The sequence below is a fragment of the Gordionus sp. m RMFG-2023 genome, chromosome 3 (assembly GCF_954871325.1).
Source record: "Gordionus sp. m RMFG-2023 chromosome 3, tfGorSpeb1-WG-v2, whole genome shotgun sequence".
Classification (NCBI taxonomy): Eukaryota; Metazoa; Nematomorpha; class Gordioida; order Chordodea; family Parachordodidae; genus Gordionus; species Gordionus sp. m RMFG-2023.
Window position 1 is genome coordinate 28,935,628 of NC_088777.1, and position 10,818 is coordinate 28,946,445.

Consider the following 10,818-nt stretch of genomic DNA (forward strand, 5'->3'; position numbering starts at 1 on the left):
AAAAATTTTTACCTTGGCATTTGCAGTTTACCCTAGCATTTGCAGTTTAGTCAAACCCCTTATAATATATTATTTTTATATAATTTTATTTATATTATAATTAAATATATGAAAATTTTTTTTATAATACGATCTTATATATTCTTTTTGTATAGTTTTATTTTATTTATTGTCGGAAAAAAATAAATATAAATTTTGTATACATTTAATTTTTTTAAGTAACGAGTATCCCGTTACTTTTTTGAAAAGTCGGTAACGCGCGTTCCTTTTTTCAGATGTAACGAGTAACGGTAACACGTTTTTAGTAACTTTTACAGCACTTAAAAAAACAAATAAGAATTTTCAATTTTAAATGATCACATGGTTTAAATTAAAAATTATATTAACTAAAATATTAAATAACAGATGGAGGGGGGGGGGAAGGGCTATAAGATATATTGCAAAAATATTTTCAATTTTAAATGATCACATAATAAAATTTTTTAAGAAATATTATTGTTAATTAAAAATACTAAGCTAAATTTATTAGGACCAATAACTTTTCTAATATACAATTTTAAACTAAAGTGAATTAAAAAAATTATATATATAAACCGGCATTGAAAAACTATAAAATAAATGTGAATTATAAAATATAAAGTGAATATAACCCACGATATGAATCACTTAAATGACTCAAAATTGAAATTTGAATTTTTTAAGCTTTTAAATAAGTATAAAAAATTTAAATGGAAATATAAATTAATACACAAAATGTTTCTTAGGAATAATTGTATTTTGTATGTTTTGAGCTAATTTTTCAATTATCTATCCTTGCTTGGCGTTAAATGCCTATGAATATTCAAAAGATCCAAATCATTCAATCTACTTTCAGATGTTGTATTTCATAGATGTTTTTCACAGACTTGCAGGCCCGGCCCCCGAGCCGGATCGTATTTTAATTATTCTAAATATACCCGGGTCGGGCCCGTAATTTTTTTTTTAAAAAAACACCCGGGCGGCCTGAAAAATTTTTTAGAAAAAATATCTGGGCCGAGCTGTATATTTTAAAACCAAATATTTGAAATCGCCATTATTTGCTATAAAAATCAAAAATAAATATAGTTTAAAAAATTAGGGCCGGGCCTGAAAATTTTATTTTCAAAAAAGCCTGGCCGGGCCTAAATTTTTTTTAAAAAAAAACCCGGGCCGGAAAATTTTTTAAAAAAACTGGGCCGTGTCCTGCAAATGGTCTGCAAGGCTTTGTTATTCTTCTTAAAAAAAGAATGTTCTCTCATTAGTTTACTAAAGAGCTACTAATATATATATAACCATTTTAATACATTAGGAGTATAATCTAAAATGTGTTTGAAATAATGCAAAGCATCCATAGCATTTTTTGGGACTGTTTCAACCATAGTTAATCTTTTAATCCTAGTTATTCAGCTAATAAGGCATCATAAGATATTTTAACATCTTCATGATAAAAATCTAACAAATATTTATATTTTTTTCTATCACCATATGAAAAAGGTTGGTATAGGGGATATTTGTTTTATAATACTCTTCTACTGATCCTATATTAATGTTTTGACGATGAGCTTGCTTGCTGCAAGTCGAGGGGGCTAATATTAAACACGTATAGCTCTGCTTTTGATTCAACAATAACATATAAAATATGAAATTCTTCATCAACATTAACTCTAATTTCCTTAAAATGCTCTCCACTATTCTCATCTTCTTAATCAAGTCAATGTTATGTTTTTGAAAAGTATTACATAAAATAGTTGTATAATTAAATAATACATTATAATGAGAAAAAAAAATTTGGAATAAGTATTGAATGTAATAATTTTCTTTCTTCTGAAGAAATATTTATTTCAAGCCCTTGTGATATTTCAGTAATAGAATTAATAATCGGCTCTTCTAACTCCATAAAAGCTGGACTGCTTGATGGCGGAGACTCGATCTCGTTGGGCAAGCTTGCAATTTATTTCTCCCTGTTGGACAAGGAGTTTCAGAAATAATTATTATTTGACTAGAAATTTAGATAAATATTACGCCACTAAAATTTGAAAATAATAGGTAAATTACGCCAAGGAAAACTTGAAATCGAAATTAATTGATAAAATAACTTAGTAGATGAATGTGATAAATAAATGTAATTATATATATATATATATATGAGATAGGAATAAATATTAACAAATATAAATTAATATTAACAATAATATTTTTGAAAAATATAATCCGGCATCTGCATTTTTGGGCTTTGGGGGGGGGGGGGATTTGTCCCTCTGCCCCCCCTCCGCTGCGTACGCCAATGGCAAGCATATATTTTCTTTTGCCGGTTGAGTCTAAATTGTTGATTACACTTGAAACGCGAGAGGATATTAATAAAATCTCAGAGTTTTACTCTTATAATTTATCAGGATCGTTACTTTGTGATATCAAATTTTGGTATAAAAATCTTAAAAGAATAGAATACCCTTTGAAACTAAAAAATGCTCTGGGCCTTTTCCATGTGTAAATGCACTTTAGATTCCCTGTCTAATATCAAAACATTATGTTCTTATTTTAGCTACTTTGCCGATTAGTACTTGCTCTAATGAAAGGTCTTTTTCAACTTTGAAAAGGTTAAAAACCTAAATAGCACCGGTGAAAACCGTTTAAATGGATTAACCCTATTAAATATTTATAAGAAAATTATTCAAGATAAAAATTTATTCAAGATAATTAGCCAAATCTCAGAGAAAAGTAGATCTCTCTTTATAAATTCAAATCATAAAATTGCAATATGATTATAATATGTTTAGTCATAAAATTTTTATATGCAAAACTTAATTATAATAAATTCTTAGTCATAATATTTATATATTTTTTATATTATACTATTTTTAATAAAAGTTTGCATTTGCAATAAGAGTTATTCATATCTTGATAATATAGTCATTTGTATTAATTATAATTGTTAAGTTATATTTTTTAAATACCGTTATGTGCAACAAGAATTACTTATATTTTATTGTAATTATATTTTTTTAAAAATACAGTTATTTACTATAAATTTTTAATATATTAATTTGTATAAAATATCTAAAATTTGAAATTTATTTGAGGTATCGTTAAAATTATGGTTCCACATCAATTCGGCGCTGAAAATTCGGCGCACGACATTCGGCGCGGCGACAATTAAGCGCAGCGTATATTCGGTGCGGCGACAATTCAGCGCGGCGACAATTCAGCGCAGCGACAATTCGGCGAAGCGTCATTTCGGCGCGTATCTACAGTTGCAATTTATTATAAATGACTTAGTATAAAAATATAAGGATGATTTAATAGAAGTCATTTTGAATGTTGGTATTATTAATGATTTCTTCATATTTATTTTTACAAAAATCTCAATTTTATTTACTAAATGTGTAATTTCTAAAAAAAATAACTAATTATTTATACCTATTTCTTTAATGGACCAATTTACCACATTATAAGGTATGTTGATTAGTACTCAATATTATATAAGCCTGGAAATTTTGCGCATAGAAGGAAGAAAGAAAAAGAAAGATTTGACCTCTATCTCTAATCTTATATATTATTTTGGCTACAATCTTAATCAACCGTTTTTAAAAATAGACCCAAAATAGCCCCCTGATAAGTACTATAATGTTAAATCTTAAATCCCCTTTTCACTGTTTAAAAAATAATATAACTCCCCCCCCCCCCCTGATAAGTAATATACCCAAAATCTCGGCTTAAATAACATTGGCTACTAATTAACATACCTTATGTGGTAAATTGATCAACCAAAGAAATAGGTATAAATATTGGTTGTTAATTTTTTTTTGATATTACACATTTAGTTAATAAAATTGAGATTCTTGAAATAATTAATAGGACCAAAATTTAAAATGATTTCTATTTAATCATCCCTTATTTTTTATACTAAGTAATATATAATAAATTGCAACTGTAATAGGTACGCGCAAAATTGTCGCTGCGCCAAATTGTCGTGCGCCGAATTGACTTATTACCTAAAATTATACCTTAAAACAATTATAAAATTTCATTCCAAAACATCTTGCTTCATTAAATTTTCCCTTTCATCCTTTTATTCCATATATTACAAATATATTATCATTAAAATAAATACATAGTTAAATTAAGGGATGTTATTTATACTAAAGTATTTTAATAATAAATAAAATCTATAATTGAAATTATCTGTATATGCTAAAATTTAATTAAAATAATTATTTTTAACATAGAAAAAGATATATTGAGTGATCATAAAAAATGGGAAGTTTGGGGGGAGAATTTTTTTTCTTTCTACACCGAATGTTGAATTAATTTACAATTGAACACTAAACATTGATAAAATTTTCAGAATAATGCTTTCAGTCGCCTATTAATCATAAATTTGACCAAAATTTTGTTATTAATATTTTTTTCATATTTGGCTACTTAAGTGGTTAGACACTAATAAAGCATAAAATATTGGTAAATTTTAGAATTAGTATTTGCACTTGTTCAGCCAACTTTAACAAAGATGATATAAAGATAACTACCGAAAAATTGATTTTATATAATATTTTTTTAGGGAACCTGCCGAAAGCCAAAGGAAATTGAATATGGGGACGAAGCCCCCAAAAATTTTAATCACCCTACCCACTAGGGATAACTTCTGGCTACGCCACTGCCATCAATGTTTAAGGTTTAAAAAATGTATTAATTTTTAATTTTTGCTAATATTTAGAATTATAACCTATTTGAAATAGAATACTTTGCAATTCACAATTCATAAAGCCCTTTTATATTTTTTCATAAATTTCTTCTACGGCTACGCGCCTGAGCCATTTTATATTTTTTTAAAAAATTTTGCTACGCCCCCTGCTGGCTACACGCTTGGTCACTCTAATTATAATTTAAACTATTAATTTATTAGACATTTCTTTTTCTGTCAGCTATCCACCCAGCTGGTCTAAATTGTTTAAATAAGTTTTGTAAATCAGGATCCTTAATAGTTAATTCCAGGGATGCGAACCCGACAAAATTTTTGCCCGGGTTCGGTTCGGGTTCGGTTCGGGGTATAAAAAAAAAGGTGGGTTCGGTTCGGGTTCGGTTCAGGGAAATATTTTTGAACCCGGGTTTGGTTCGGGTTCGGTTCGGGTTCAAGAATTTTTGAGTTAATAAAAAAAATTCTAAAAAACTAAACATAAATTTGATATAAAAAATAAATTTTTTATTTTATTTATAGGCAAATATAGTTAAAAATACAAAGCATATAGTCATGTATCAATTTTAAAAATTTTATTTAGACGTATTAGCATAATATCTTCCAAGAGTTGTTCACTCATCCTCGATCTATGTGGTGAAAGAATGAATTTCAAATGTGAAAAAGATCTTTCAACGCTAACCTATGCTAAATGTATTTATATGTGAAAATATGAAAAATTAACTTGGGTTGCAGGAACAGCAAATAAGATTTTAGATAAAATATATAATTCAGGGTGTTCCAGCTTAGCAGACTTCCAAAAATGCAAAATATTTTCCTTCTTATCTAATCTTTTATAATCGCTAAATCCAGTAATTATTGTTCCAATACTTTTCTCAGCAATCGTTGGCCCTCTTTTAAGTATTTTCTCCTGCCTTTCTTTAAGTTGTATCAATTTCTCTAAATCATCTTCTTGTTCAATAACTTCATCGGAACTAATATCATCAGATAAAATCGGCGTTGTTAAGCTTTTAATTCGTCTCCAAAAATTGAAAAGATGTTTTTTCGCACAAATCTTATCATCATCACTAAGTAATACCTGTAATATTTAAGGATTTATATTGTTTATATTTAAATATTTCATAAAATAACAATTTTAATATAAATCTAAAATAATTAATTTACTAAGCTTTTAATTAACCTTGTATCTTGGGTCCAGGTATATGGCAGCTAAGAGAATTTCGTTCTTTATAAACCTTTCTTCTCTGTTCTTAAGACAAGAGTATAGTAATTGAGCATAATGGTTTGGATTTTTTTCCAGTTCGATGCAGCATCTTAACCATGCTGCATAAAAATCTGTCAGTGTTAACTGTTCAGATTGGAATTGTTTGGTTGCGATTTTTAGCGGTTTTAAAATTTCAACAATCGTTATTATCTCTTTCCAATCTTCAGTCAATAAATAATCAGATTGCTCTGTAAAAAAATCTTCGATATTGGGTTTTAGTAAAATCAGCCTTTCTAACATATCATGGGTTGAATGCCATCTGTGGCAATCTAACACAGGCTTAGGGAGTTTCATATTTTTTAATAACTTTTGGTAAGTGGGATGTCTTAATTTTAAATTTAGGCTCCTAGCTTTTGCAATGGTTTCCACAATAGGTGATAATTTTATAGCATCTTGAAGTGCCAGCTGAAGTGTGTGAGCTGCACACCGTACACTATAAATCGGATAGGATATAATAGTTGATAAAAAAGTATTTTGTATATCATCAATATCATATTTATATACATTTACATCCATTTTCCTCATCTGCTGATTCACTCCTTATATCATAATCAGTTTCAGGTTACAGGAGCTTTATAGCTCTTAAAATTACAACCATTATCAGAAGTAATTGTGTATATTTGTTGAATATTAATTTTAAATTTTAGTAAAGTTTTTAATATATTCTCTTTTATATATTCTCCTGTAAATCTCTTTCAGCTCTACAATTCCAAGAGTCCTCAAATTTATAATGGACTTTGATATAAATTGAATATTTACACCACGAATTAACCTATCTAGTCGTTGAACTGCATCAACTTTTAAACTTATTAATTTTCCTTCTACCTCTCTCGATATTTTGTCTCTAATTGATTGGGCTGTTTTATTAATAGTTCTGGATAAATTTTCTTTGTTTATAACTAAATTGAGCCCAGATAGGAGTGGATTTATAATTCTTTGAAATCCCGAATCTTCAATAATTGATAAAGGCCGGCCATTTACAGTAACAAGTTCTAGTATAGAACTCATCAAATCATTAGATGATATATTTATACTTATATGCTTTTTTGGAAAAAAGGTTTCTATATTAATTTTAGGTTTTTTTGCCAATAACAATTCCTGATATTTGGTTTTTTCATTTAAATAATTTAAATATTCATTGTTGTGATTTCTTTCCAGGTGTCTTTCTAAATTTGACAAGTGATTACCAGACATTTTTACTTTGCAATATGAACACATTGATTTTTTTTCTATTGTATTAAGGGTAAAATGCTTATCAAATATGACTTTATCTTTAATCTTAAATCTATAAAAAGAGAACAATTTTTTTAAATAGCAATGATTTCAAAATTAAAAAAGAGATATTTATAAATTTAATTTCATTTATAATATGCACTTCATTAATATCTTGTAAAAATTAAACTGAACCAAAAATAAATGATTAGCATATATAAATTTTAAAATCATTTTAATAAGTTCACAAAAACTGCCCTACATTTAACAATTTTTAAGTTAGATGTTTAGAATTTTTTAAATTAACAATATAATAATTTTTACTTTGATTTGTTAACCATTTTCTTCTAATTAATAATCTTTAAGAATAATAAGATAAAAATTTAAAAATAAATGGCGTAAATTAATTCAATTGTTTAAAATTTTTTAACACTCCAATAGGAATCGAGAATAAATTTAAAAATGGCATAAATGAATTAAGTTGTTTAAAATTTATTAAGACTTCATTTAATTGGAAATTTGAAAATATAATATTTGTATTTACATATATTAATATATGATTTTAAATAATACACTGAACCCGATTGAACCAGGGTTCAAATAAAATTCTTGGGTTCGGTTCGGGGTTTTGAAAATTTTATAAATGGGGTTCAGGTTCGGTTCGGGTTCAGAGTTTTTTCTAAAAACCCGGGTTCACTTCTCCGGGTTCGGGTTCGGTTCGAATCCCTGGTTAATTCCATATGGTATTAACTATAAAAAATAATATTGATTAATTATGAAATGATTATTAAAATACTATGTCCATATTGCCGTAAACTACTGCATAAATAAATACCAGAACATTTATTTAACATTTGCAGCCGGAATAAATACGGCATTAATTTATTCTATGAATTAATAATATCAATTTTAAATTTTTCTTGGCTTTATATTTATATACCATTTTAAAATTTTTGAAATCATTAAAACTTTTCATTGCAAAACTACAAAATATTTCCAAAAATGACATTGATTTGATTGACTATGAAAATAGCTGAAATCATTATATTGGAACTTGAGGAAATTAGGACAAGATGAATTTCATAAATTATATGTTGAGTCAAAAGTAGAGATCTGAATTTAATAATTAAGATGAATATTTCAGGACTATTTTTTAAATTATTCTACATTAAATATCAAATAAGCCAAAGATAGGAAGAAAAGATATGATGACAAATTTTTTTATATTTTATTATTTAAAAAAATTTTTTTTATTATAAACTTCAAGTGTGGCATTTAAAATAAATTGTTCAGTATTTAAACCTATTTCCGTAAAAATATCTCCCAAGAAAATGGAAAATTAGGGAATATACCTCAATAAAATGAATGATCAAAAAGAAAAATTTAATAAGATTATTTAATTTGGTTTCAACATCTGTTAAAAAATGTCCCCCCTTTCACTGTAATATGTGGGTATATAAAAGGTAATTAAAATATTTTTTTGTTCAAACAATAGTATTTACTCATGGTCTTAAGTAGTTGGATTTGACCTGAAGGGGAGAGTGGAGGGGGATGGGGGGAATAAAAATTTGATGAGCAAAAAATAAAAGGTAATAAATATCCTTTGATTGTAATGATGATTATCAATCTAAGTGAGCGGGTCAAAGTCTTAGGGGCTCACGAATATTTTTATCAACACAGAATATTAATATGGTTATTAAATAAATGCTAATTAAAAAATATTTTGAATCAAATAAAAGTATTCACTTTTGGTCTAATGGGTTGGACATAGGTCTGGAAAAAGTGGGGGGGGGGGGGATAAAAAATAAAAAATTTTATATGATCAAATAAAAGGTAATTCCATCATCAAATTAAGGAAGGGAATTCTCATCCCCTCATTCTTGACTGACTCTGCTAGTAAATTTACAAAATGCCTCTTAATTATAATTTTTTCATTTATTAATTGACCAAACTTTTTTCGATGAATACATTGTAAATTTATATATATGCTATAATTCTTAAGAATATTTTTATGCATCAATCTATATTTCCAACATTATTTTAAAAACATAATTACATTTATATATCAAATTTTAAGAGTTATTTTTCGAGTCATTTATTATAATGATCATGTTTGTTCTTTTAAGGCCTAATCTTTTTTTTTATTTCCTTTGACTTATATTTTGATATTTTGTTAATTTAAAAAGTTCTAGAGGATAATATTTTTGATGTGACGCTCAAGATTTGCACCATGATGGCCTTTCATAATTGTATCAAAATCTGTAACTTACATTTGGATGTATCATTTATAACTATACATAAATAATTTATATATTGTATTTAATTTATTCCTGGCAGTGGCGTAGAGAAGGGGAGGGGGATTGGGGTTGACCCCCCCCCCTCTCCCTCCCCCATAACTATCCAAAAATTTTTTTTTTTTAAATTTTAATTTTTTATCTATTGCAAATAATTTTATTTAAAAAATGGTTTTAATTTATAAAAATTATATACAATATGAAAATGAAATATATTTAAAAAAACAAATAAGAATTTTTAATTTTAAATGATAACATGGTTTAAAAATATATATTAAAAATTATAGGTAAAATATTAAATAACAATAAAAATATATTGTAAATTTTTTCGCATAGTTAAATTAAATATTTATATTGTTAAACTAATTAGATAGTTTAAAAATTTTAATTAATTTTTAAATAAAAGAAAAATCATTTAATTTGGGAAATATAATGAGAAAGTAAAGGTGATCGCTAATATGTTTGGGATTAAAAACTTTAAACCTAGAGTAGTTTCTATATAGTTCAATCGCTTAAATATTGATGCATCTACGATTGAGGATTTTTATATAATGAATATTTTTACTCCCCTTATTGATACATTTTTATTTCAATTAAAGGAAAGATTTATTAGTCACAATTTTATTTTAAACAGCTTTTATTTTCTTTTGCCGGTTGAGTCTAAATACACTTGAAACGCGAGAAGATATTAAGAAAATCTCAGAGTTTTATTCTGATGAATTATCAGGAACGTATGATAAATTACTTTGTGATGTCGAATTTTGGTATAAAAATTTTGACAGAATAGAGTACTCTTTGAGATTAAAATATGCTTTGCAGGCCCTTTCCATGTATAATTGCACTTTAGATTCCCTGCCTAATATCAAAACATTGCTTTTTATCTTAGCTACTTTACCGATTAGCACCTGCCCTAATGAAAGGTCTTTTTCAACTTTGAAAAGGTTAAAAACCTATTTAAGAAATACGGTGAAAGCCGTTTAAATGACGCAATATTAAATATTTATAAGGAGATTATTCTAGATAAAAATTTGATTCTAGATGAATTAGTCAAATCTCAGAGAAAAGTAGACTTCTCTTTATAAATTCAAATTATAAAATTGTTATATTATTATATATGATCTTAGTCATAAAATTTTTATATTCAAAACGTAATTAAAATGAATTCTTAGTCATCATAATATTTATATATTATACTATTTTTAATAAAAATATTGCATTTGCACTAAGAATTAATGATCTGCCTCGGGCCTAATTTTTCAAGCACGGCGCTGCCCAAAATTATTTTAAAAAGGTTTTGCCAGCCCGAACCTGAAATTTTTTTAAAAAAGTTTTGTCGG